The 26,615-nt window shown below is 44.5% G+C and overlaps 1 protein-coding gene across 2 annotated transcripts in view; it reads right to left on the reverse strand.

The window, feature by feature from the left end:
• The window catches only part of FAT3 (FAT atypical cadherin 3), a 672,146-nt gene extending 646,490 nt beyond the window's left edge, over positions 1-25,656 (reverse strand). For both annotated transcript variants that reach the window (XM_047692975.1, XM_047692974.1), the window contains exon 1: positions 25,191-25,656. The gene's annotated coding sequence lies outside the window, so the exon portion shown is untranslated. The remainder of the gene's footprint in view (positions 1-25,190) is intronic.
• Between the last annotated feature and the right edge of the window lie 959 nt (positions 25,657-26,615).

Here is a 26,615-nt window from a genome sequence, read left to right on the forward strand (position 1 = left end):
CAAAATACCCACTACAACCTTAAAGTATAGCCTTAGATGCTGAAATGGCTGAGGTACTTAAATCTAGATGGCCAACTGGTGATGGGCACAGAACTTGGATTTTAGAGTAGGATTCTAGCCCCTCACTAGGTCCCTAACTGATCTTGGACAATTCATTCACCCTTTCTCTGTACCTCAATTCACCTGTAAAAAAAAATAAATAAATAATTTTTTTTAAAAAGGAGATTAAATCAAATTCATTCTAAAGTTTCTTCCAGCCTTAACACTCCATGATTCTTGTTATCTTTTCAGGATCATTAATGTAGTTATGTTCTTGAAATTAATTCTGCCCCTTAGAAACTCTGTACTACAGTTTCTTTCAATACCAAACTATATGCCTCACCAAAACGTATATGAGAACGTCACTTTCATGCAGTAAGATTTGAGATCCTACGTATGACTGCCAAGTACTACCCCACCAGCTGTTCCTCTTTTACCAATATCTATTATTTCATGGGGTGCCTGGGTAGCTCAGTGGATTAACCAATAATCTATGACTTCCCACAATGACAATATAAACAAAGTTGGGCTAGCGTTGTTTTTGTTTTTGTTTTAAGAGTTTAAGTTTGTTTTTAATGTTTCAGTTCTCAAGATACTAATGGATGTCAAGTACATGGTAAACTTTTCTGCACAGATTTAGTCAAAAGGTAAATGTGTACACATTCCAACAAAACAGATAGGGTATTCATAACATCTGACAGCTATTCTAATAATCTTTTCTCCAACATCCGTTACCTTTCATATTTACATCTTTCCTTTGGCAATTCCAAACTGGAGGGAAAAAATGCAGAGGGCAATGCCATCGGCATGAGATATGAAATGTAGTGTGAGATGTGTTGATTCAAATACAAAAAATGATACACTTTTCTAATTCATTTTCTCTGATTTTCTCAACTGATACATGAGTGTATGAGATATAAATCAAGCCATTCCTATAAAAAAAAGGAAAAGCTTCAAAGACAAAGACAAATTTAAAACCTAGTCCTCTTTTCTGTAGGTAAAAGAATATGGTTGGATAGCAGGAGGGAGAGAGGAAAGGAAGGAAGGACTGGAGAAACAAGGAGATAATCCTTTGAAGCACGGATCCTCTAGGATGCCATTTTAACGATTTGTTCTAAACTTTTTTTAAATGTCCATTTGAACGTTATTTTTATTTCATTTATTAAAGTCATCATCTATGTGAGCTTGAATTTTCTAATGGAAATAGTTCCTGTTTGTCTTTAGAAGACTCTGAAATCAGAAGCATGAATATAAAAAGACAGGTCCAAATCTGTTGTGACAGACAGGCTTCCTCAAAGAAGTCAGGCACAATATAGACTGGAAGTTACTAGCAACCCCTAACAATTTGTAATCCTTGGTAGAGAGGAAGACTTGATCTCTCCTGTATAGAAGACACTGGAAAACGACTTCCTTCTGATTTAGAATGGACAGTCACAGAAGTTCAGTTACCAACAGAGAGGTACCCTCTGTGTCTGAATCTTTCTTCATGCTTCTGCCAGCTAGAAAAAAATGAGGAAAGAGGGATGCCTAGGTGGCTTAGTTAGCTAAGTGTCTGCCTTCAGCTCAGGTCATGATCCCAAGGTCCTGGGATTGAGCCCCACATTGGGCTCCCCTTCTTGGCAGGGAGCCAGCTTCTCCCTCTCCCTGTGTCTGTTGTTTCCCTTGTGTTCTCTCTCAGATAAAAAATCCTCTTTAAAAATTTAAAAAATTTTAATGGTGAGTGCTGTGAAGTGTGTAAACCTGGCAATTCACAGACCTGTATCCCTGGGGCTAATAATACATTACATGTTTATAAAAAAATAAAAAATTATTTTGAAAAATTTAAAAATTTTTAAAAAGGGAAAAAATGAGGAAAGAGAGAGTGAAAATGTGGGGTGAGTTGCTTCAGTAGTCACAGAATGAGGAATGTCACAATTAGCAAGGGCAGAGAAGACAAAAATGAGCAAGGAGTAGCGGCTCTAAAAAAAAATCAGAAGAGAAGACGTTTCAAGGCTGAGCTCAGTAGCAAAGTTAAGGCAGGTGGAGGATGAGGTCTCTTCTGCTGTGGCAAGAGCTTTCTCCTCTCTTGCCATCACGTCATGTGACTTCGAGGTCCCCTCTGCTAACCTCTGCATCCAACTCCCCTCAACAAGGCAGCCACAAAACACTACCTTCACTCCACTCCAGAGTCTAATTTCACAGGCACAGCCTAGTTCTCTGTCATTCCTTGGAACAGCCCCATCTCTGAAATTGCTACAAAATACCCACAAAAAACTTCCGATCTTCTCTAACCCCCTTCTATCTCTCTTTAAACCCGTCCTTCATCTTCCCCAAGACTTCAGGTGATACATGGGCAGTCTCGCTTTCATTCTCTCCCCTACACTTAGTTTTCCCCAACATTTCCACTCAGAGGCATCTGAAATTCTATCACCTCATGTCCTTCTGACCCATCTTTCTGGGCAACCTGTAATTCTGAATCAGCCCTCTTGTCTGTTTTGCTTTGTACAGTTCCCAGGCTGCTCTGGACCATGGCAGAACTCCATATAACAGGGACGTGTACGTGCCCTGACGGATGAGCTCTGGCCCCAGCAGAGCCCTCAGGGATGCCTGGCAAGCTTGGTACTTAGTTTTGACAGACTCTGCCTCATTGTCTACCCTAAGCCTTGACCAATTTCCGTAAGACCCCTACTCTCCTCACTCCAAACTTGCTTCCACTTCCCCAAGGGAACACGGGCAGCCCTCTGGGAACTCCCTTCCTTCCCTTCGCCTGAATGGAGCGATCCTCACCCACTCCTGTCCTGGAAGGACTTCCCTGTTAGCAGTCCAATGTGCAATCCCTGCAGGCTGTCTTCATCCCTTCCCATCCTGTGTCTTGTGAAGGCTTTTTCTTCATTAATTACCCCCCTTTCCTGTATTTGCATCTGATTCCCTTTCAGCACGTGCTGCACAACTCCCGGGGCGCCATTTTCTTAGGAGACGGTGTGTGTACACTGGCCAGGTTTCTGTTTCTACTGGCCCTTTCCTCTCTGCCCTAAACACACTTGTTTTGTCTATCCTCATTAAAACAAAACAAAACCTCCCCAGATCCAACTTTCCAACTTTCTCCTCAGGCTTCAGCCCCAACCCCTTCCATTCCTTCATTGCCAAACTTGTTGAAAGCGTATTCAAAATTTGCTGCTGCCACCTCTTCCCTCGCTTCAGCCCACTGCCATCTGGCAGGCATCCCCCTCTGTTCCACAGTCAGTATCACATCCTAATGGCCAAATTCAATGGCTTTTTTCAGCAGCCATCCACCCCTGCGTCCGTAATGGCCCCTCCAACTGTGGGTGAGAGTGACTCACACTTTCATTCTTGAAAATCAGGTTCCTTGGCTTTGGGGTTCATCCCTTCCTCTGGGTGGTCCTCCATGGCTCAGACTGCTCTTTCTCTGGTTCCTTCTTCTCTGCCCAATTCTTAAAACCGGGCAACCTCAACTCTTGCCTTTTCTCACCCTACAGCAGGGGATGCAAACTGTAGCTGGCCTATGGGCCTAATGAGGCCAGTCACATGTTTTTGTAAATAAAATTTACTTGCACCCCATTCATTTAGATACCTTTACATAACCTTCTGTGGCTGTTTTCAAGTTACGCAGGCAGAGTTGAGTGAGTAGTTGTGACAGAGATGGTATGCCCTGCATGGCCCCAAATACTTAACATCTGGTCTTTTCCATAAAATATTTGCTGGTCCCTCTCTAGACAGTCTATGCAGTAACTCCCAAAGGATGGTCCCAGACCAGCAGCATTGACATGTAGTCTTTGAGTTCCCCCTGAAGCCAAACAAATAGGAAATAATGGAGGGAAGCACAGGAATCTATGTTTTACAAACCCTCCAACTGATTGATGCTCAACTACAGTTTAAGAACCACTGGTCCAGCGGCACTGAGTGGCTCAGTCAGTTAAGCATCCGACACTTGGTTTCGGCTCAGGTCATGATCTCATGGGTCTTGAGATCGAGCCTCACATTGGGCTCCACGCTCAGCAGGGTATCTGCTTGAAGATTCTCTCTCCCTCTGCCCTTTGCCACACTCACGCTCTCTCTCTCTCACTCTCACTCAAACGAATAAATAAATCTTTAAAAAAAAGAAAGAAAGAAAGAAAGAAAACCACTGGTCCACATAATAACACTGGACAATCCCCAGGGCTTCAAGTACCACCCATGCAGCTACGTGGGGCCTCAGTGGTTAAGGGTCTGCCTTCAGCTCAGGCCATGATCCCAGGTCCTGGAATGGAGTCCCACATCAAGCTCCCTGCTCAGTGGGGAAACTGCTTCTCCCTCTGCCCCTCCCACTGCTCGTGATCTCTCTCACTCTCTCTCTCTCTCAAATAAATAAATGAAATCTTAAAAAAAAAAAAAAAGTACCACCGATGCATGTGATGACTCTTGAATTAAGCTTCACTGTGTTCTAAATTAGTATATTCAACTACTGGATATTTCCATCCAAAGGCTCCTTCCTTTTCATTCAACTCTTTCTCAACACCCTCTATAGGATAAGCTGCCATCTGTGCAGGAGTTGAGCTGCCAGATACAAATGTGTCTTATGCAATATTTGAGACATACTTATACTGAAGAATTGTTCAGTGTTTATCTGTAATTCGAATTCCATTGATCTGTATTTTTATTTACTCAACCTAAAAATGCTAAACAGGCCATAAAGTGAACATGAAAGCGTTTTTACCCCAAAGTAGCCCAGAGTTCATTCGGGGAGCCAATGATCTAAATACAGTGCAGAACAATATGATAACCTCAAAATCTCACATTTCAAAACTCTCTCCCCGCTCCTCCCATGTCAGTTAACAGCTGCATGGGCTTTTGGGGCTAAGCTACTTCAAAAGCCTCTCCTAAAAACCCAGAAAAGGGGATTCTGACCCTCAAGTGGAGGGAAAAAGTTGTAAGGCAGAGAGGAACATTCTAATCAAACGTGTGTATGAGAAACAGACTGCGATATGAATCATAATGGAATGATGAGACATTAAATATACTTAGATGCTCATTTCTCTAAACTTTGATCTTTATGAATGGTTTCATATAATGAATAGTCACAATACTAAATGAGCTGAAGTTAAGTATTTTAAGGTATGTTAATGAAAATTGGGTCAATTGTTTAAAAAAATGATAGCCAGTGATAAGTTCACGGTTCGGAATCTGGATGTAAAATTAAAGTCCTTGGCTTCTGGTCCAGACCACAAACCACAGCACTGAGGCTCATCTGGTAGCATTTTACCCCATTAACAAGCCAAGAAGAACTCTTCTACATTGGTTTAGTGAAGTCTGATGACAACAGTGAGACTTAGGCATTCTATTAACCAGCATCCTTCGAACAAGAAAGTAGATTTTTAAAACAATGAATTTAAAAAAAAAAAAATTCTGACAGGGCCGCCTGGGCGGCTCAGTCATTGGGCATCTGCTTTGGGCTCAGGTCATGATCTCAGGGTCTTGGGATCGAGCCGGGCATCAAGCTCTCTGCTCAGGGGGGAGCCTGTGTCCCCCTCTCTCTCTGCCTGTTTGTCTGCCTACTTGTGATCTCCATCTCTGTCAAATAAATAAATAAAATCTTAAAAAAAAAAATTCCAAGTTTTCTAATTAGAAGAAAAAAAGACAATTTCTTAAAACATAGACCTCTTTTTTTTTTTTTTTTTTTTTAATCAAGGCTTCTGGCAATGAACATTTCCACCTCACTTTGAGCAAACTCATGTTTAAAACTTTCTCCAAAGGCCCCCAAAGAAAACTTACTGCTATTATAAGTCACCCACACTTGAACACAGTCCATGGAATCAGTTGTGGACATGGAAAACAATGACAGCAGAGACAAATGAAATTCACTTTCTCTCATTTCAGCTAATACCTACTCACTCACTTTGACTCCTGTTCTCAGTTTAATCAATACTGGTTGATTCCAATTCAACAAGTCCTGCACTCAACATCTGGTTTAGGTGGAAAAAGGAAGACAACAGAGAAGAGGCAGCTGCCAGGCACCAAGATAATCTAGAATATTGAAAACAACTATCCCCCGATTTTAAATTCCCAACACTGTTTTAGTAAATCCAAATTTGCAACTCATAAATGACATTTGTTTCTTGATGCAAGCTGAACTTGTAGGGCTTCTTGAAGTGAAGAGATCTCATCGCAATTTTGCTTTTAAAAACACACCTTTGAAACCTATACATCCAGGTTCTCAGAACATCCTTACTAGATAAAACAGCATTGCCTTCAACTTGCTCCTTGAAGAAATAAGAAGTACCAGCACGGATCAGAAGCATCAAGTCGAGAACCTTGACTCTTAGTGGTAAATTACTGGGTAATGAACCACCCTCAGCTCCGGTGCTGGGAGGCACTGGCCTTGGTCGGGGGAGTCCTGCTTCACAGAAGTGCCTGGAGGACTCAGGTGAGTTCAGAGAGGACATGTGCACGTGAAAGCGGCAGAGCACACCCACTGTAGCAATATGCCTTTCTACTCGCCTTTCTACTCCCCTGCGGTTACCAGCAGGCCTGACCACATCCCCACACCTTCAGTTCCCTGAGGTCAAGAACAGTGTTGTATTTATCTCCTTGACCCTGCCAGCAGCTAGCAAGGTGTCACAGGATAACAGGGTCTCTGTGAATATTTATGAGCCCGTAAAGAACCGGACAAGAGGCGGGGAACCACACAAAGGGAAGGTTCGAAGCCTTCACTTGGAAGTCGCACTTAACTGGCCCTTCAAAAAATATCGTCCTGCTATTTTAACTACTCATAGTTTCCCCCTGCCCTTGATCCAAGTCATAAGGAGTAATGCCTCTCTCAGCACAATTCAAGATAACCCGTCATTATCAGATGTCTGAGCAGTCCTTCACGCCAGTAGGCAGTCAGATAAGGCACTTCTAGTCCTGTGCTGGTTCATAAAAGGCCAAAGTAGCATCTTTTAAAAAGATTTGTATTTGATTCAATACCTTAATCCAGAGACACCTTCTTAATCCTCGAAAGGAGTCAAGCCCTCCTTTTAGAATTCTCAGTATTAAAAAACAAAGTTGTTTATATTCCCCCTTCCGGCAAAGTCATCATTTTAATTCTTAACGTGTAGGATGAATGTTCTTCTCCACAGTTCCTAAACCTCTACATCGAGTGTAAGGTGTGTTTTCTTTCAGTTAGTATTTATTTTAGCCCAAATCACAGAACAAACTCAGTGTGTAAACAGCCCTGTATCTGCGGATATGCAAAGGAAATCCACTGGACTGAAATAGTCACTAAAAGAACAATCACTCAGGGAGTTAACCATTCAAATATGGCCAGTCGCTCAAACTGCAGAAGGCTCATCCCTAAGTGGAATTATAAAAGAAATGGGCATTTTAATAACCACATTAAAAAAATACCTAGCAGACTAGTGAGTTAAGGAAAAAAATCTTTTAACCAAGCAAACGAAACACCAGCAATAACCTGCACTCATTAAAGGCAGTGAGTTCTTACGGAATCAAAATCAGATTCCTCCACCTTCAGTGACTACTTACACACAGCTGTGAAACCAGATGAAATCAAATTCGAATAGCAGACAATTAATTTTAAAATAAGTATTACCTGAACATTTAGCAGCACAGACCTACATTTTCTATGAAATATTTGCAGGAACTTGACACAGATGCAAGTTAATAAAACATCTATCTAAAAATACTGTATTTAGCAATGATAAAAAAACACTTGAGACAGCAAAGGAAACATCACAAACGAGCTTTTCCAATGTATCGTGGCATACAAACAAGTGTTTCTTGCAAACAGTAGAGTACTAGGTTTCCTGAGGTCCCCATAGTGCCCAGAGGAAGAGGGGAGAAGCAAGGAGGTCCCCAAAATGAAGACATCCGCTGAAGGAGGCGCAGTTGGGCTCAGCAGCATTGGAACAGCAGGTTCAAAGCCAACAAAGAGTTAAACACCTAGGCTAGCTCTGTAATGAATGCTTAGTAAGTTTGGCCAACGAATATCAAGTAGATACCAGGGCTAGAGCAACTGTTAAAGGGATGACCTCCTTGAATCTTATTTGCATAGCAATGAGATATCACAAAGGCATTAAGTCTGAAACTGCAATGCTGTTTCTAATCCATGCTTTATTTTGTTGTGACATGAAGCAAACTGCTTTTTAAAGTAAAACAGAAATGATTCCAGCAATTCAGGCACGGGGGAGGGTGCGGGGAAGGGGGGACAAGTACAGATTATAAAATTGACTGGAAAGTAGCTATGCAAAGAGCTACTAAGTCACTCTGGGAGCAAAACCAGCTTAGGGTAAAAATGAACAGTAAAATAGTAACTTTCGAGGATTATTTCCAAAGTGAGACCAGGTAAGTAAGTTGCTGGCTTTTGTCAACTAATATATGTGACTTGGACCAAGAATAATGCATGTCTGCTCACAACAGACAAAATATCAATGAAATGAGCCAAACTCTCTCAAAGTGTATCTGTTTCAGCCTCAGGCTGTTGCCTATAATGATGCGAAAGCCTTCAGTTACAGTTTGGCTCTTATTTTTGTTTTGTCTTATTTTGTTCTCAGGAATTGTGCTTCCAAGTATTATTATCATCAGCTAATACTAAGGAAAACTGGGGGATTTTTTTTCCTTTACCATGGAAGAATGCAACTTTTTTTTAATATACTGGATTAAATTACACACACAGCTAAGGCTGCAAAGAGAACAACAAGAAAACCGCATTGAAATCAAGCTTTTGTGTTAGAAAATGAAAAGGCATTCAACAAAATCATGAATACTCAAGGTCTACCTATATTTCTTTAAAAAGAAAAAAGAGAGAGAGAGAGAATACTTCTATGCTTCAAATGTTGTAAGTTCATTTCTCTCCCAGAGTCTTATGCATCAAATTCAAATGCAGTCATTGTACAATTAAATGAAAACAAAATAAAACAACAACAAAAAAAAACCTCCATGATGCCTTGAACACGCAACTTACCCAGTTACGTTGTTTTCCTGTTATAATTATCAAAGAACATAGAGATTTTTACCCATGTCTGTCACAAAGATAGGCAAAATGAAGTTTTAGCTGCCTGTTACTCAAATCCATGAACCACCTTTCTGAAGGCATAAAAAATAACTCTTATTTTGTAATTCTGACAGAACCTCAAGTTATTCACCAGACCATATGAATCTACTTCGGGCAATGAAATTAATATTTTAGTAAGTCTTCTTCCATGAAACAGGAAGCCTTTTAGTAATGACCTTGGACCGGATAATAGGAAAGGCAAGAAAAGCAGGGTCCAAAGCCAGAGGGTAATTGTGATTCAAAGACTCTTTTATGCAAATAAGACCCCAATCATGCTAATGCAATTTTCTACATTTTATCTTCCATCTTTTTATTTACATTCAGCTGAGAAGCCAAAATCAGAAAAGAGCAGATTTCCGGCTTCTTTATCCAACCTGTCCCATGCAAGCTCAGCCCCGGAGAGCTGCAGGACCTTCACTGAGCATCTGATGGGACACTCCCAGAAGTAACAGGACAGAACTAGAACATCCTGCTTACACTGAATGTAGTTCCAGCAAGTGGTAAATGACTCAAGCAGGGTGCAAAACCCCACAGATTGGGCACTGGCTAACGTTTCCCTTTTCTCTTGTGTTATCAGACTGGTCTGGGAGGGAAAAGTCATTTCCAAGAGGGAGGATCCGTACTGTCGCCCTGATCTCTGGACGCCCTCAGTGTGCTTCCTGATGACCTGGAGGCACACTCCTATTTGCCATGTGCTGGCAGGTGTTTTCAGGGGCAATGTGGTCTGGAGAAGCCTGCATCCTTCCAGCAGGATGGCTACGGGGTCACGGTAACTATGAGTCAGGCTGGGGACAGGCCAGGAGCTCAGAACTCTGCTAAGGAGAATGGTTGTTGGACGAGCAGAGGTACAGAGAGCACAGCTTGTAAAGATAGACAAAACCAAGTTAGAATCCCGACTTTGACACCTCCTGTGTCGTGTCACCATGGACAAGTCACTTCCCAGCTCTGTGCCTCAATTTCTTCATCTGTAAAGTAGAGATCATGATAGTATTTGTCTCAGAGGGTTGTCGGGGGGAAATGAAAGGATATACGGAAACCTCGTATCAGTGTTAGTTGTTGTGAACCAATACAAAAACACATAAAGAAACTGTAATAAGTAAACCCAAGTTACTATCACCAGTATTGTCAATAATTTCTTTTTAATAGTCTATCAATTCTATCAATTCCATGCCTACTGAGCAGCAGGAAGTTTGGGAGTGTTCTGTTTTTCAGGATTCTTTATCCATTTTTCTTTTTTCAGCGTTCTCCCATAAACTCGATGATCCACACGCTGAAACTGGGATAGTAAAACAGCCCATTGTAGCTAACCTTATGCGAGGTGTTTGTCATTGTCCTCACGATTATCCAAATGATGCAGGGCGGTGTGGCCCTGCACCTGCTTCTCAAGCTCGGATTAACAGCAGTTACATCCATGGAACCCAAAGTGCCTGAATAAACAGGATGAAATCACGGGGAGTTTTAGTACCTTTCCCATCTCCAACAGCTCAGGCCATGGCAAATAAACATACAATCTAAATAAAAAACTATACTTGCTAAGGAAACAAAACTTCAAAATAGGTGCCCCAGGTCTCTCTTCCAACCCAGCAGCCATGTCTGATTTTCTCTCCGTGGAAATTCTAAAGATGTCCCAGAGGATATTCTCGGAGCAACTTTTAGGTGTGTCAATTTTACTTACTTTTCTGAAGGTTTCATTTATTTATTTCAGGGAGTCAGCACGAGTGGGGGTGGGGGGGCAGAGGAAGAGAGAGAGGGGGCGGGAATCTCAAGCAGACTCCATGCTGCACACAGAGCCTGAGGTGGGGCTCCATCCTGGAACCCTGAGATCATGACCTGAGCCGAAAGTAAGAGACAGACTCTGAACCGATTGTGCCACCCAGGTGCCCCAGTATGTCAATTATAATTAAGGGGTTTGGGGAGAAAGTCTAAGTATGCTGACAGCTAAGGAATTAAAATATTATTTCACGTTTAAAGAAACACATTATGAATAGACTTAAAGTCACATAAAGCTTTAGAAAAAAAACAATCATCAAAGGAATCTGACTGATACCCATGGTCTATCTTTGCACTCAATCACCAGGCTTTGAGAGTATGAGACCATCCTGCTGTTTTGCTACAAGGATTCGTGTGGCTACATTTGAGAAGCCCTGGTTGTAGACAGGAGATGTGGGTTCAAATCCCGCTCCTGCTAACTAAGGTCCATGACCTTGGTTCAATTCCTAATCATACCTTTGTTAACTATGGAATAATGATGCTGGGGTGTGGGGGTGGCTCAGTCGGTTCAGCACCTGCCTTCAGCTGGGGTCAGGATCCCAGGATCCTGCGATGGAGCCCCACGTTGGGCTCCCTGCTCAGGAGGGAGCCGGCTTCTCCCTTTTCCTCTGCCCTTCTCCCTGCTTGTGTTCTCTCTCTAGCTCTATCTCCCTCAAATAAATAAAATCTTTTAAAAAATAAAATAAACAAAATTTAAAAACAAAACCTCAAAAAACCAAAAAAGAAGAAAAGAGAACAAAGATAAGTGTTGGCGAGTAAGTGGAGAAGTTGAAACCCTTACAATATAGTTCGCAGCTATGAAAACATGGAGGATCCTCATAAAATTAAAAATAGGTCTGCCCTATGATCCATCAATCCCACCTGTGGGTACTTATCCGAAAGGATTGAAATCGGGGTCTTGAAGAGATCACTAGCTCTCTTATGTTCACTGAAACCCTATTCACTAATATCGTGTGGAAACAATCTCAATGTCCATCGACAGGTGAGATTTTGCAAAATGTGATACATGCACACAATGGAATACCATTCAGTCTTTTTAAGGAAAGGAAATTCTCTGGGGCGCCTGGGTGGCTCAATCGGTTAAACATCTGCCTTCAGTTCAGGTCATGATCCCAGGGTCTTGGGATTGAGCCCCATGTCCCGGTTCCCTACTCAGCGGCGAGCCTGCTTCTCCCTCTCCCTCTGCCTACTGCTCCCCCTGCTTCTTCTCTTTCTGTCAAATAAATAAATAAAATCTCACAAAAATTTAAAAAACATAATGACGCTGACATCCAGCTACTAGAGCACAGTGGATGCTGGAACCAAAGTGTATATACAAGAGCCTGATGTAGTGGACGCTCGACAAATTAGCCATTATCTTCTCCCCCTGCCTCCCCCTTTCCTACTGGTTGTTTAGGATCTGAGATCATAATGTGCTTGGAACTCCACCAGCCATCACCTCTAACTTCTCAAGGATGCTGACTCAGGGGTGTCCAGGTGGCACAGTTGGTTCAGCATCCAACTCTTGGTTTCAGCTCAGGTCATGATCCTCTACCCCTCCTGCTCATGCTCCCTCTCTCTCTCTCTAAAATAAAAGATAATTATAATAGTAATTTAAATAAATAAATAATCAAAATAAATCAAAATGAAATAAAAAGATGCTAAATCAGTCCAGCATTGAAAACCTATACATCTCGTTCATTTCTCCATTCGGCAAATATTCCTTAAGCATCTATTTAGTGGCAGACACCGTCTGTGCAAGAAAGGGCTCAGGAGGCAAGAAAGAATGTGAAAATACACCATTCCAGGTCATCATTTCACAGATGAAGTGTTTTCCATGACAGCAAATGGCTACAGAGCCTTCTCAGTTGGGGGAAGGAGAAGCAATGACAACACACGCTGGCACCCCGGGTAATTCCAGCATGGTTTAATGCTCTCACCAGTGTTCACTAGGACACCAATGCCCCCATTCAGTTTGCATCAGGGATATTAATAATAACCAAAAGCCATTAGTGAGGCCAAGAAAAAGAAATGAAAAGGCCCCAGACCCAAACAAAGAAGGCTTCCAGCAGCAAAGAGCCACCAAGAAGAAACTGCTGGAACTTGGTCACCAGTGGTTCATCTCTGCACCCTGCCCATTTACTCTCTTTCCAGTTCAGTGGTAACAGCGATCACACCATTCAGACTCAGCACTCAGACGGCTCCAGCCTGCCCGGAAATCTGCATGAAAGCAAAGGATCAAAATGCCTTTTCATCTAAAGAACTGTGATTTAACTCTCTGCCTTTTTAATTACTCTCAATTACTTTCCCACTATTTATAAGGATTTTTTTTTTTTTGCATAACAAAATCCAACTCTAATCAATATATGCAGTATATCCCAGCTGATTAGTGTAATTCTTGCCCCACCATGATGCTGGAGTTGTGCCAGCCTTACCTAGCACACAATTAAATGTCTGGTACTGCCTGCTGCTACCCAGCAGGTCTCACGAGTTAATAGGGGGAAAACGGGATTCACATTTGCCTCTACCAGCCCCTAAGTGCCCTTGCTCTCTCTCATCTGCTTGTAGACACGTACAAAGTGTGCCTGGAGAAATAAAGGCCTGGAATGATCACACAAATCTAAAAGACACAGGAACTTAAGAAAAGGATCTCCAAAGTCTAACTCGTCATCTCCTCATTTCAGTAAATCCTTCCAGGAATAAGGCATAGCTCTTCCCACCTTCTATTCCGATACTGAACTGTGTAAGCACATTCTAAGTACAGAAAAGAATCAGGTATCTAGACCCACCTAAATCCAATATTATGAATTATGTTCAGTGTACCTTCAAGCCAATTTTCAATAAACACAAATCACTTAATAAGAAATTAAGAGCATTACACACTTCTCATGCTCCCATGGATTTGGTGTTAATGAGATTTTGTTTGTTAAGCTCACAGAATGACATAGTGTCTATAAGACAGATAGAGCCTTTTCCAATTTCCATTCATTCAAGAAACAGTTATTGAGCATTTTTTGTAAAATGACATTTTCAACACACACACCTGTTCATAGGCTGATTTTACCAGCCTGCCCCTCAAATAACGTTTTATTGCAGTATAATTGAAAACAAAACAAAACAAAAAAACCAACAACTAGGAATTTGGAATTTTACAAGACTTACATTTTAATCTATTCTAGGACTCTCAGGCAGGTAATCTCACACATTCATTCACACACACTATGTGCCTGACACTGTAAATCTAATGCTTTCAAACAAGATTCTCTTGCCCACAAAGGTCAGAAGTGAGTAAGCAGTGGCGTGGAACCTCCATGTCTCAGTATACATGGGAATGGTGTGTTAGTTGTAGGTTAGTATAGCAATAGATACAGCACACATGTTTGCAGACGATTTGATTTTTAAATGTAAATTAGAAAGACCCCAAGGACACTCGTAATAACAACATTCTTATGTACGTATGTATTCTATGCTTTCCGGAGACAGAAAAGACTCAGCACTGAAGTGGGCTCCCACCTCCCAGTGTATTTTACCTTTAAATGTGAACATTGATTTCCATGCAGTTGTACCATTCGGTACAAATTCCTCTATCAGGACCTCCTCAAAAATAAAGTGGTGCACCTGGAAGGTAACCAGACATTTGGATGTGTCCATGATGCCTTTCTGGTATATCTGCCGCACTCCTTGAAAACCTATGGGAAAGAGCCACAGCTCTTACAGGTCAGCCAGTCAAGAACCTGGGTGTGTCTATGCCTGGAGGATCTTTCCTTGGAATAGAAAATGTGGACCTCAAATGTTCTACATCCCACCAACATCAGAATCATAATGCAGCCCCAATACCTCAGAGATTTTTCAATATTTGGCTGTGGATGTTCCATTTGAAGGTCAATGATACACTATTCCAGTTGAACAGAAACAGATATGGTTGTTCAGTTTTAAATATTAAACATGGGGAAGATCTGGCAACGATAAGAGTGAAGGAGTAAAGATTGATTGTAATTGTAATTGTAATGCTACTGAGCCCTGGGAACGATAGTCCCAGGGAATAGGATGGGGACACCCGGGGACACCAGGGAAGAGACACCGGGACAGGTAATTTCATGACCAGGCAGATGGTATTTGGTGCCATACCAGCAATACAAACTGTAGTGGGAACCTGAGCAGGCAATGTGGAAACGCAAAGTAGGAGGTAAGGATGAAGCGCAGCTACAGGAGGGCATAGGGCTCCAGCTAGGGTTGGAGCAGGGGGGTCGTGCAGGGGGAACACAGAACTGGGCCACCAGCCACCAAGGAGAGCGAAAAGTAGGAGAGGGCCCTGCAGCAGGTAGAAAGCTCTGAACAATCACGTCTACTCCTCTGGACGTTCCCAAGTTTGGGAACAGGAGAGATCCTCATTCAGTATCTTCACAAAAGAGCTGATGTAGTCAGAGGTGTGATTCTGGGTGGCACTGGCCTAAGCCCACCGACCCAGAAACTCGTCAGCTTTCTCTGCAACCATCTCTGCAACCTCTCTGTAAATGAGGCAGACCTTTCTCTCCTAATTCCAGTCCCACTCCAACGTGCCCCCACCCCGGCTCCCCTCTGATGCTTCTCCTCAAAGTAGTGCTGAAGGAGAAGGTCACACTCTAATTTTCAGACCGTCACATATTTGAAATAGAAGACATTCTCCATATGCGTACCCTCTTGCCTTTCTCCAAGAAATCGAATATACAAAAATTTAAAGTTAAAAAACAGACAAATTAAGGAGAAACAAAATATTCTTTGGAAAAGAATGTGCCCCAGGATCTGCTTAAATAGTGCATTTTCCCTAATTGAATGCATTTAAAATGTGATTTGCTTTGAAAAATGTGATTTACGCTTATGTTTAAAAACGTTATCTATTGTATAAGAGCAATCTAGGCTTATTCACTTTGATTATTATAATAACCACTGATGAACTGTATGAAAATGGCATATCTCATAAAATACCTGTATCTCCCTCTCTCTCTTTGAAGAGGAAGTAGAATATGTTATTAATCCTACCTCTTTAACAGAAATATAGAGAGTATAAATTGAACAGACTGTGTGCACTGCTGAATAAAACTTGGGAATAAAGTGACGCAGGTAAATAATTACACATACAAAATCCACACTTCCAAAGTAAAAGAAGATTATCTAATTATTAGATATTCAGGAAGATCTAGGAAATTGATCTGGCTATAGAATATGTTTTCATCTTACATTTCCCAATCAATTGCCTGCATTGCATAATTCCCTCATCCTAGTAGTTGTCTTCTGAATGTAAATGATGTATCAGGGTCTCATTGTTACTCCAGGCACTTCTAAGCAGATGAGGTCACTTCAACTCAATAAAAGATGGCTTGTGTCATCTTTCTGACTTAGGGCACACATGCTTTCTGTCCTGTTCTGGACCTATCTCAGGAAACATCATCCAGTCCAGAAAGCTAACTTTTCAAGGGTCAGGCACCACATTTGTATATACGCTTTCATGCAAAATCAGTCCAAGGTCATTAGAGCACTCAGTGCATTTCTGCCAACAATGGCATGGATTTCAGGAACCAGCATAGGCCTCAGCAACACTAACAGTATAATGCGTACTTACTTCACCCAGACTATGAAGGATCTGCTACACCTACAGGAAAGAGGGAATGGTCGGTTATTTTAGATAGCTCCTAAAGAAACATACTTAGGAAGATGAAGAATTAAGAAATCTCATAAAACTAGCTGTTTACATTAATACCGTTGCAGGAGAGAGCTAAAATTTAAATTGTAAACAGGTAGTGACAAATCCTGAAGGATATTTCCGGATATGTGTTTCTCACATCTTCACTTGTTGTCAACATTCTCAATGTATTTCTTTACTCACTGTGGCACTTTCAAGCATTTATGATCATCAAAAAGAAATCTATCCCACGACAAGGATATTTAAAAAGAAAGGAATTTCTCAGTCTCTTATATGATTGGAAACTCTTTCATGGCAACAATCTGGAGTCAAAAGGATCTATATCACTAACCCATCAACCCTAAAACTGAAAAGGACACTGAGAAATGCAGATTTCAGATAAATACAATATAGGGCTGATAGTTACAAAGAAGAAATTAACCTCACAAATTACTTTTAAACTGTTAGAGCAAAAATTCCACTATGAGTTTTACTTGCCTACCCTTGTTTTTCAGAGGTACAAAGTCCTGCCTAAGGTTTTGGTGATACTTCGTGTTAGGAGTTATCACAGGCTCACTCCATGGACATGGCCATCAGTGAAAGAAGCAAAAGCATCCTAATCGGTTGCAAAGTCAAAAAAAAAAAAAAAAAAAAAAAAAAAAAGGCACACACCACTGAAGTCAAGAAGCACAAAATGGCAAATGATCAAGTTCCAACAGCTAAAAAGATCCAAGACATTATGAGCTTTTAATGAGTGAAACATGCCATGAGAAAGAGACCTTCTGTCAATAAATCCAAATTCTGGTTCACTAATTAAACCATCTAATACAGTGTCTGAATATGTAGACACCAGACTTCAACATTTCTTAATTATATTCAGTTCCGGGCATATTTTTCCATTTAATTGACATTCTAAAATGCCTTTACAGTCCTATCAAATAGGTACCAAATTCTCAAAGGAGATTACTACACACTTCTGAATTCTGATTCATCTGATTGAAATTGTTATTCTGAAACTTTTTTTGAAATGTGGAAAAGATTCACACCCCCGCTTTGTCCATAACTCTAGCAACATTAAGGTCATCCATCTGCATCTGGCCCACTTTCCTGTGTACCTTTCTTGGCAGTGGGGCTCTCTACAGCCAGGCCAATCTTATGAAACCAAGGCTTCAAACCCTGGCCTGGCATGGAACTTTAACCATGTGAATCACACAACACACCACTCAACCAATCACAGCACCAACCACCATCATTAAGCCACCGCTTAGAACCAAACACAGAGTCTCAAACTGCAGCCTTGAAATAGACTTTAGATGCCCCAAATATTTTTTTCAGATGCCCAAATTATTAATCATATACTTAAACTTTTTAAAAAAATCAACAAAATACCATTTGCAATAGATGATCTAGGTTTCAGAAAAGACCAACCTACCCCTCTACCACTCTTTCCAAAATGCAGGCCCATTCAGCTTTTGAAGAGCACACCCCACACACTCAGACACACATACACGTGCATGCCATGTTTATCTGAAGGAAAAAAAATGACATTTATACTATCATGAAGCACATTTGTCACTAGATTTAATCTGTATTTTCCAGCATGCTTTCAGATGATTACGAGTGTTAAGTAGCATCCAATGATATTTCGTAGCATTAGTGATTTGGGGTTTATTTCAAAATATGAAACACAATCGCTGCTCCAACGTGCTCACTTTTTAACCTTCCACGGTACTGAAAAGCTATAATTTTTATCAGATTGTTTGGAATTTAATTTAGTTGAAGTCCTGAAGTTACAATTAAACTTCCAGTTAACATTTCATATCTCTGCCTCATTCAATGGCTGGACTTATCTCCAACATCTCAAAAGAAGAAAAGAAAAACTAAGAATTATGGAAATATCATTTACAACTGCTCTGCAAAGTACAAGCAGCAAGTCATGGTGGACATCCAAGGGAAACTTTCGAGCCTTCTCACACCCGTTCTGGACGCCAACCTTACCGTGCATAGTGTTTACTTTATTTTTTTTTTAATGTGTGTTATAAAGCAAGCAAGAGACATGAATGCTGAGTTCCCAAAGGACAAAACACCTCAGAGTTCTCTGTGCCAAAGCTAATTCATAACTAAGCCTCAGAGGAAAACTGGGAACCACGAATATTCCAAGGACATTAGCCTGTAGGAATGAAGCTACTTCCTTGCATGCAACAGAACCGTGCCCGCCAAATTTGGTAGGTTCCTTCAACCTCCAACATTAAAAGGTGCTGTGATTTTTTTTCTTCCTTAAGTATACACATCTTTAGCTACAACTAGACTGTAAGCTCCTTGAGAACATGATTCATTTTTCTACGCAACTCACCCCTTGTAACCCTTACAAATAAAAAGAAAATTGAGCAGATATTGATGGATTACATAGCATGCATACCCTGAATCCAGAAGTAGATTAAAAAAAGACCTCAGAGCAAGAGTCCAACATGGAAAAGGGAAGAATATTTATTCCTGGAGATGTCTGAAGCCTTCAAAATTTCATTTCTCAGCTCCTGGACCCGCCGTGATTACTATCTGGAGAAGGAACTGAGACAAAGTCTAGGAAAATGGAAGAATAAACTGACATTAGGCAACAGAGGAATGTTAACCACTGGCAAACTGAGGACCAAAAAGTGCAGGCAGATGGAAGCCACAAGGATCCCAGCCATCTCCTCCAATGCAGAGCGCAAGGGCTCCAGGTTTTCATTCACATTCCCTGAGGTCTGGGAGCTTTGGCCAGGACTCAAACTCCATTCCTGATGCCCAACCTTTGTAGTGGTGCTTCTCAGCCCTGGCGACTTAATGAAATCTGCTGGGAGGCTTTAAAAGATAACCGAAGCCTGGATCCTCCCCAGGGAGATTCTGATTTAAATGGTCTGGATGCAACTTGTGCATCAGTTGTTTTAAAAGCCTTTGGGTGATTCTAAAGTGCCATCAAGGTGGAGAACTGCTTGAGGACCACTTCTGAGAGCCTTGGGTGGTGTGAGACACCTCAGGGAATTAACGGTGAATAATAATACGTAGTGCTATAAACAACCCATTAAAGTTTATGAAAACAGCAAAAATGAATGATTCTTTAAAGGATCTGCTAAAGAGTAGTTTATTTATAACAATACATTTTAGATATTGCCAACAGTCAACTAAAAAAATCCCAGAATTGTTGATATAACCACTAGAAAGCCAGGGTGTGTATATGTTGGGGAGGAAGTGGGGGAGGTGTGTGCACCTGCAGGCAGGCTCCCAGACACCATTAAAACACTGAAGGGTCCTCTTCAAAGTTGGGGGACCACAAAGGATAATGAAGAAAAGAGCCTGAATAAATTCTGATATCTTCCCAAAATACTAAATAACAATCTAATAGCCTATTTGGTCTGTTTTGTGAATATGTTCTTCCAGAAAAGAAGCCCTGTCTTTAAGAAATGAAAGAATTAATTTTGTAATATCTTGCCCATATAAGGTTTCACTGAGAATTACTAAATTGGGTTGTATTCACTCTATATTCCTCCTAAAAGTTGACCTCTGCTCCTATTAATCTCTCCCTTGTCCTCTAGGACCCTTTTGTCAATTAACAAATATGCCCATGTGTTGATTTCTAGTTTGCACACGTGGTTAACTCCCATCTTCCCAACACGATCGTAAGCACAGATCAGCAACGATATATTTTACTTTGACAAAGGCTATATCTGAATTCCATGTGACTTTACAGAATAAGCACAAAGGGTAAAATTTAAGACATACAAGGGCAAGAGTTAATTAAACAAACTTCCTTTATTCAATAGAGGCTAAAATCCAGTCTTGAAAACCTGTAAGTTCAGAAACGTGCAATACTAAAATCTATCCAAGGGTCTTTTTCCAGGTCCCCTACACAACTTTTCTTGCCCAGACAAGGCCACACTCTCATCATCGAAGCGAAGACAATTCTACAAGGCTCCCCAGGCCTCCCATTCATACATATCTGCCCGGTGAAGGAAGCAACACACTTCCATTATATGGAGGGTTTGATTGTTAAGTTTTGAAATTTGAGCTCTATTTTCTCTGACCACCATCAAGCCAGAAAATCCATTCTCAAATTTTACCCTTTCTAGTTAATACAAATACATTTCAATCCTAGAATAGGCTAACAGCAAGACTAACCTGGGAGTGCCAGTCCAATCCAAAGCTACTAGAATGGTCATTCGTCACTGTTACATGTAACTGACAGACTATTTTGGTCAACCAGAAATTGGCTGGAAGCCACTAGACAAGTGTCAAATATGTTCTCAATAAATTCAATCTGTGGCACTCAGCTGAATCTTTTTATTTTTGTTTCTTTAAGGAAAGGCATGCTGTTCTAAAAATTAGAAAGAAATTTGGGGGAAAGGAGGTTAATGTAAAAACAGACAAGAGCTTATTAGAGGAGTAGATACTCTTCAACTGACAGAAAATCGGTATGTTCGAGAAGCCAGTAGAATCAAATTGGCCAAAACACAGAAAATATATTTACCCTCAAGGTCTTCAACCAAGAAGTCACCTAAGCCACAAGTATCTACTTTGTGCCTCTTGGGCAGCAGGCACTGTGGTCAGCCTCAAGACAACAAACTTATAAAACACAAACCCAACCCCCACAATTGGGTAGAAGGATTCCCACAATGACATATTCAACAACTACAGATTGAAAAGTATTTCAGAAAATTTTATCAATAAGCAAGGCAATACACACAGGAGGTGCATTTCTACCTTTAACATCTGTGGAAATCAGGAAGGAATTAGGCAAGAGACATGGCCCTCCCTCTAGGTCTGTTAGATCCCTTTCTTTTAAATTTCCACTCCTCCCTGGTGTTTGTCACAATCAGCAAAGACAAGGGTTCAATAGTCCTTCCCCAGCAATCAAAGGAAATCAATCAGCATGGCCAGCCCACCTGATCCCATCAGATGATCCCCACTCTGTGCTCCTCCTGTCCAGGGAAAAAAGCCTAAGAATGACCCACAATCGAAGAAACGAAGAAACCGAACACTCCCAATATTATCCTTTCCCTCTGGCCCCAGAGGAAAAGGTCCACCCATCAGTTAACCAGACAGATGTGGAGCGTCACCGAATGCCACACCCAGCTCCACAAAAGGTAAGATAAAACCACCTTGGTCCTATTTGCACTAGGAGCTATAAATATAGCATAACACAACAGCCACTAGGAGCACTACTCAGACCAGCTGGAAATGACTAAATACCCTCTCCTCACTGGTAATTGCCTACTTCTTTCTATTTGACATAATTCATCAGCCAGATTACAGCAGGTCATTCTGCAACATATGAAGAAAGCAAGGATAACGTAACCTGACACATCAAAATGTTCCTCTGCGAGCAGCCTGAAGAGCTGCTTTACAAAAAGCTGTGAGCCGGCAAAATAACCATATAGCATACAGGTCAGTGGGCATCCACTCTGCTTATTACTACTCATTTCATTTTTGAGTAGCTCAGCACAACTGTAATTGCTAGTTAACAGACAGACTGGGTCCTGACTGTTAAAAAAAAAAAAAAAATTCCCAAAACAACTCTGCCAGGAACCAAAATAAATAAAATGGGGGGGGGGGCAGGGGGGTGTTGATCCCCAGTCACTGGTCAACAAACACTGGCTATGAAAATCCTGCAGCTACAAGGGATGCAGCCAGCCCAGCAGCCACTGATTTCTGATCTCTGAGCCCCCTGCCTTTCATGTGGAGTTCTCTGTGTGGTTAAGATATGAAGACATTACAACTGGACAGTTCTGGGAACTTTCTCATCCCAGTGCACTGTGCATAGATACTGACCCCAGGAGTATTCACTGTCCAAGTTCCAAAAAGGAAACTACATGGATTCATGATTAAATATCAGCATTCGGTTTAATTCTAAGAGACAACTTTGCTCCTTGTAAAATGTTAAAAACCCTTCCCCCACTCCAACCCTATTAGGAGAAAAAAATCACATCAAAAGCGCTGAAGTTATTATGCATTTTTTGTCTTTGTCTCTTGGCGCCCTGGTTTTCTTGGCCGTTCTTTATTCTCTCGCTGCGCAACTGCTCCAATTTAGGAATAAGAACTTAAAAAAAGAAAAAAAAAGAAAGAAAGAAAGGAGAAAGAAAACAGGAACAGTTGCCTCTGTGCAATTCCCAGGATTCTGCAGAATTTCCATCTCTCAATCCCTTCTCCCTCCTTCTCCCTCTTCCATCCCCTCCCTTCCTTGCCTTCTCAGATTCAAATCTTCACGTCACAAACCAGAACACCATTCAAGCCTTCGATAAACGTTAAGAGAAGTTCAGTGCCTGAAGGTAGAGGCGAAATCTGGGCTCTCCTTGGGCGACACTGACAAGGGGGAACCTCAAGTCCTCAATTCCTAGATGGCGGGCTTCCCCATTCCACCACCAGAACTTGCCGCCTGGATCCCAGGCAAAGTCGTCTGCAGATTTTCTGGTCGGTTCTCAGTCTCTGCATTTATTTTAACCCGGCCCGGGCGCAATCAGAGAATCTAATCCTAGCAACAAAGCCAGGAGCACAAATCCACCGTGAACTGGTGGGCCCGCTCCCCCGCCCCCTTCCTCCCACCGCCCGCGACTCGCCTTTGAAAAGACAAGCTTTGGGGGCAAAAAATTAATACGTCCGAAGCTAGCCGGAGAAAAGCGGCAGAATACAAAGTGGCCGGGAATGGTCTGGGTTTCGTGGTGGTGTTTATGCGTTATCTTTTTAAAACAAGGACCCACCGAGGTGAACCCGGGCCGGTCAAGCCCTGGGTGGGAGCGTCGAACAGCCCCCGGCGCCGCGCAGACAGCTCGCCCCCCGCCCCCTCTGCCGCCTGGCTGGGGCCGGGGTGAGTGGGGGAGGTTCGCGCGGGTTTGTCTGACACTTGTAAATGGAAGTGGGATCCAACTTGGAAAACAAACGCGCCGGAGTCTGGGGGCGGGAAGGAGCGGGAGGAGGGATGAGGAGGAGAAAAGAATCTTCAATTATTTGCGCGGTCCGCGCTTGCCTCCCTCCCGCCCTGGTTGCCGCAGGTTCGCCCAAACCCGAAGCGGAATCCCAGTGGGCGCCCGGCGGCAATGAGACCCGGCCAGAGACCGAGGCGGGCCGAGTCTGCCAGCCGCCACCCGCCACCCGCCGCCGCCACCGACCACCACCGCCGACCGCCCACGCTCCGGCGCCGTAGGCGCCTCTCCCGCCCGGGAGCCTCTCCTAGCCCCCCAAGGCGACCTCGCCCGGTCACCGCAGGCTCGCTGGCTCCTCATATCCATTCAGGAACCCCCCTTCCGTTGCCCGGTTGGTCCCCATTATTACGAGGAGCTGCAGTCGCAGGATGCCATCATCTCTCTCTCTCTCTCTCTCACACACACACACACACATCCCGGGGGCGCCCACCCCTTTCCTCTTGTCGCAGGCTACCCTAGAGGCTCCCTCAGCTCGCGGCCAAACTCCCGCCACCCCCGCATCCCAGCCCCAAGCGCAGCGCCGCCTACGACAGTAGAGCAAGGGAAAGTGCACAAAGTTGCTTTCCGCGAAGCCTAATCCAGGTCAATGTTTAACCATCTCGGAAAACACGCGCGACAAAAGTCAGCGGGAGAAGGGAGGGAGGACTAGACCACAGCACCTCTAAAAATACCCGGGCTCGCCGCCTCGCGCACGCCCGGGGGCCGGATGCACTTTAGCTCAGCGACCCCCACTGGCGGAATCCTGGCGCGCCAGGCGCGCGGCGCGAGGACGGTCCCGGCCGTCTCCGCAGCTTCCCGGGCGCTCTCCCTCAGATCCCGGCCCCAGCCCCGCACCCACTGTCGTCCTGGCTGGGGGGGGGGGGGGGGGTCCATCCACACCCGTCCGGGAAGGGGCCTCCAGCGCAGAGCTGGCGCGTCCTCGCGTTCCCGCCTCCCGACCCAGAGAGGGAGGCAACGCACCCCCGGGGCGGTGAGACCCGCGCCGCTTTCTTTTCAAAGACAAGCAACCTTCACGCGTGCAAGCCCGCCCGCCAAAAATCATGCACTCTCCCTAGGCGCTCTGTTTCCTTCTCCCTGTGAAGGTAGCAAGAAAAATCCTCCCTCCCAGCCACTACGTTAAAAGCTGGCGCCCCAGTTCGAGAGCCGCTGCTTCTCGGAACATTTCACCCTGCCCGCGACCCCAGCAAACCGGAGTCAAGCGTGGAGCTGACCTGCAGATAGCCCAGAAACCCCTTTCACTCCCTAGCGAAAGTGGAGTGTGGACCCCCTGCTCCGCCCTGCACCTCGGCAAGCAACGACCCAACTTGCACCTCCAGGTCGCCCAAGTGCATCCATCGGCATCTGAACATCGCCGCTGCGCCCGACAGGCACCAGCTATCAAACAGGCTTAGCAGCCTGGATCCTCCTATCCATCTGCAACCGGCGGCCGGGGCTTGAGGGACCCAGGGACAGGTGTACTGATCCGCAAGCCTCCTCGCGGCCCTCCCCAAACGCTCAGCCTCAAACTTGGCCAACTCTCCATGCCAACCTCCCGGCTACTGCCGCAAGACCGAGCCTCTCTTCCCTCCTAGCGGCAGCGGCTCGGAGCTGTGCCGAGGCAGGAACTTTACAAGGTGAAAAGTTTCCCCATGCGCTCCGTCGGCTCTCGCCTGCCCGAGCCCACCTCGCAGCCCATCTGCACCCGGCAGCTGGAGCTGCGCTCCTGGAAGCGCGCTTCGGCTGGTGCACCGGGCAGCCAAATAATTACGCTAAAATCCCCACGCACCCTTGCTTTCGCCGGCGATCCACGGCTCCACCAGGCGCAGCCTCCGCGGTCTTCCTCTCCGAGCGCTCCAGCCCAGGACTAGCCCGCCGCCCGGCCGCCGCCGCCGCAGTGCACGCCGCGCGCTCTCCCGGACTGGAGCCGCGGGCTGAGGCGCTCGGCGTTCGGAGGCTCGCAGGCAGAGCGGGGGAAGCCGGGAGGAGGAGAACGGCAGCGGGAGGAGGGGGACGGGGCGCGAGATCCCAATCCGCAGCCCAGATCACAGCGCAGCCTGCCGGGAGCAGCGCCTGGCTCTCGTGTCTGCTCCGTGCTGCCGCCGCCGCCGCTACTGCTCGCCGCCTGGCTGCTCCCAGCTCCCCATCACAGCCGACGCCGACGCACAGCCAAGCCCCTCTCTCGTCGCCCCCTCTCGCTTTTCTGTCGCTGTCTCCTCCTCCCAAACCGCGAGCGAAAAGGGCGAGGGGGAGAGAAGCCTCGGCGTCCGGGCAGACTCGCGATCTCGGAGCGCCCCGCGGGGGGCGGGGGGGAGAGGGCGGGAGGGGAGGGGGTTGTGGGAGAGGCGCTGCGAGCTGGAGGGCGCTCCCGGCGCCGGGCCTGGAAGCTGGACTAATTTTAGAGCGCGAGTCTTCCCCCACTGGTCTCTCGGGGCTCGAGGATAACACCAGCGCGCCTTCCTGCCTCGCCTAGAGCGTGGTGCCGGCTTCAGGGAGCGCGCACACACCGCTCTCAGTGGAATCAGCACCGCGGCCCCGCGCACAGATCAAGCTCGCGTTACTCTCCGAGGACAGAGGAGGAAACTGAGGCATGTCGAGGTTAAAATGGCTTCTCTAAGATCCCATGGTTAGTTTGTAGCGTGAAGACTAAACCATCAAACGTTGCGCCTAGATTCTAAATGTGCTTCCCAGACAGGGCTCTTACGTACTACTTTGAACATGTTTGAATCCTGGGGTCATCTGATTCCCTGTGGAGAAGGGAGTAGTATTCGACCGCAAAAGTAACGGGGTGCATTCTCTTTCCTCCTTCCCTGACCCCAAATGGTTTTAAACATTTTTGCCGAAATGAAGGAGCGGTACTCTGAAGAGAATGAGTGATTCATTTGCGGCTTGAGTTGCAGCTCCAACCTGCCATACTCCTGTTCCAGTAACTTCTGCGCCCACACCCCTCCTAGTACTCGCAGACCACACCCACACGTCCACACTCTGATGCACCAGAGCCTACACTGGTCCCCCGCTCTGTGTATCCTCGCACTTCTGCCTTTCTTCCCCAGGAAAGGAGAGAGGCAGTCTTAGCACCCGGCTCCCCCTCCCCACCTACTCCCCCACACAGGGCAACGCACATCTGTCCCGTAAAGCAGCACACAAGCAGGCGCGTGGACTCAGATGCTCTCTCCCAGGCGCTCCCCACCCCCCGCCCCCGCCAACTCTAGTG

This window comes from Lutra lutra, chromosome 10, assembly GCF_902655055.1.
Source record: "Lutra lutra chromosome 10, mLutLut1.2, whole genome shotgun sequence".
Lineage (NCBI taxonomy): Eukaryota > Metazoa > Chordata > Mammalia > Carnivora > Mustelidae > Lutra > Lutra lutra.